Genomic DNA, 2,823 nt, shown 5'->3' on the forward strand with positions numbered 1-2,823 from the left:
GACCACATGGCTGCCCAGGGTCTGACTCACCACCTGTGGCCAGGCTGGGATCTAAGGATGGTGTTGACAGGACCATACTAATCTGGGTGTCCTGTGCTGCTACCTGGGACCATGGTGTCTTCTGGGCCGAACTGCTGCCAAAGGCCATATCTGCATCCGTGGTCCTGCTTCACCTGGGGGTCTGTGCTGATCTCCAAGGCCCATGTTATCACAGAGGGCCATAGGAACCACGCATGTTGAAATCTGAGGGCTGAGTTGAGCTGGTGCTACCTTTGCTGGCCACTGCTTCAGAAAACTGGTCCCATCTCTCACAGAAGAGCTGACCCCACACTCAAAAGAGATGACCACACACCTCTCACCATGGGCTTGGAAGGTGTGGTTATAAAACTGATTCTGCCTGTCGTCTTTCAGGACCTACCAGCTCAGCTACCACCCAGGCCTACATCTTGGGCCTTGAGTTAACTGGCCCAACATCTACCCCATCTCTGACCTGCCAGGAACGCATGAAGAGGTTGGTCCTGAGAAACCATATCCACAAGATCTCCATGACATGGGGCAACAACAAGATTCTAATAGGAGTTTCAGTGACGGCCCAGTGATGGTGGTGTGTCACGGGTCAGAGGTCTTAAACCATGTGGGTTCCCAGGCGAGATGAGGGGTGTTGGAGTGTTGACCGTACTGAGAATAGCTCTCAAAGCCTGCAAGAGTAAGGATGGCCCCCTACCTAATCAGACTGAACCCACGCAACTTTATAGAAACAAAGATTATCAAGTTAAAGTCAGTTAAACTCTGATTCCCTACCAGAAAGACTGGCTCCTCAGAAATCATGTGACCAGCAGTCTGCCAACTGCTTCGCCTAGAAAGTGTCTACCTCTGCTTCAGGGCTCTCTCCCTCTCACAAGGTTTGATCTGTAAATTAATGTGTTTTTAACATTTGTCTGGCCTGACTTGAGCTATATAAGCTAGTCTGTTACTTCCACGGATGACACAGTCTTCCAGGTTGTTTCTGCCCATCATGCTCACCGCCACCTGAAACCCTGCACCCCTTTCCAACCCCCATTACTTCACATCTTGCGGCTTCCCTATGAACAAAGGGAACCCACAGAACCAGACCAGCAACTCATTACATTTACAAATAAAGCTGGGTGAACTAAAGGGTGCACTGTGTGACACAATGAGAATCCCAGTGCCACTAAGACAAATCAAGAGGTGTTGAAGAGGAAGGAAAGATGGAGAAGGGAAGTGGGGATTTTTGTTTGCTTTGTTTTTAATTAATATATAATTTTCTTCTGGGTGGATGCTACAGGGGTGTGGGGCACGTATACTGAGGGACTGAGAAGTGAGTGGAATTGGGGTGCATGATATGAAATTTCTAAAGAATCAATGAAGAATTATGTTTAAAGGAAACTAAATGTATCTTTGCAGCTGAACAAGTGTGCGTGCGCTAGTTTCCCACTGGTATGCATCCAAAAAACCAGGTCACTGCTTACAACTCCAATATGGGAAAGGAAAGTTTACACAAGCTTGACAAGATGGTCCCAGTGGAGGAGGGACCTGGGATCAGCACCCATTCGACAACACTCATGTGTGGCAGTTTCTCAGGGCCTTGAATTGCTCATCCTGTCATAGTGGGCCTTTAAGCAACTTCCCCATTGTCTGGGCCTACAGAGGGGGACCAGGTCTCAAAACCAAAACAAACAAAAATTTCATCATTTTATTTTATATTTCAGCAGGCTGATGGATACGTTGTTGTTAAACCTATCATGGTTTCAAAGCTCAACACTATTTACACTGAATTTAAAACTTTCATCATTTAATTATTTGTCACTGAATGAAAATATAGTCGTGAACCAGAGAAGTGGCTCAGAAATTAAGAGTACACATTCTTGCAGAAGACCCAGGTTTGGTTACTAGCACCCACAACTGGCTCACAACTGCCTATAACTACAGTTCAGGGGATCTGATGCCACCTTCTGACCTCTGTGGCATCAGGCACACATGCAGTGCACATATACACACAGGCACTCACTCATACCCATAAAATAAAAATTAATGTCATAATATTTACATATATAATTTAATTTTATATATTGACTTTATATTCTCTGACCTTTAAAACTCATTTATTTCATGTGATTTTAACTTATTAATTTATTTATGGCTTTCCTACTTACTGTCTGTGAGTAAAATGAGTCTCAGTTCTTTTCCAAGTTTAGTATTTATACAAACTGTCTGTTTCTCAATGAACATCTCAATGTTCTTGTTCTTCTCCTGAACTTAAATAAAGTGCTCCTGAGATATTGGATAGAAATCGTTAAGGATTCTTTTTTACAATATTTTTTCTATTAGATTAACTTCCTCCTAATCTAATTTTCAAAGAATTTCTTGTCTTAAATAGACACTGAATGCTGTTGAATCTTTTTTCCACATCAACTGAAATTATATACAGAGGTAGATGGTGAATAAATTGACATATTTGCAATTATAAATACCTATCTCTATATTCTCGACTTAAAGATTTGTTGGCAATACTTTCTATATTTACCAAAATTAATAAGTGCTTTCTGATTTATTTTCTTTAACCCTCCTTTAAGTTTTCAGAAAGATAAGACTTATCGTTTTCTCTTCTTGCAATGCCTTTGTGTGGTTTTAGTAGTAAAGTCAGATTAGTCTCACAAAGTGAAGGGGAAATAGTCTCTCCAGTTTTCTAAAAGATTTTATAAAGAGTATTTTTTATTAACTGTTTTATAGAACTCACCACAAAGTTATTTAAATCTTGAGCATTTTAATAGGATGATTTAAATTTTTTATGTTATTTAATCA

The sequence above is a fragment of the Myodes glareolus genome, chromosome 15, assembly GCF_982192425.1.
Source record: "Myodes glareolus chromosome 15, mMyoGla1.1, whole genome shotgun sequence".
NCBI classification, from domain to species: Eukaryota; Metazoa; Chordata; class Mammalia; order Rodentia; family Cricetidae; genus Myodes; species Myodes glareolus.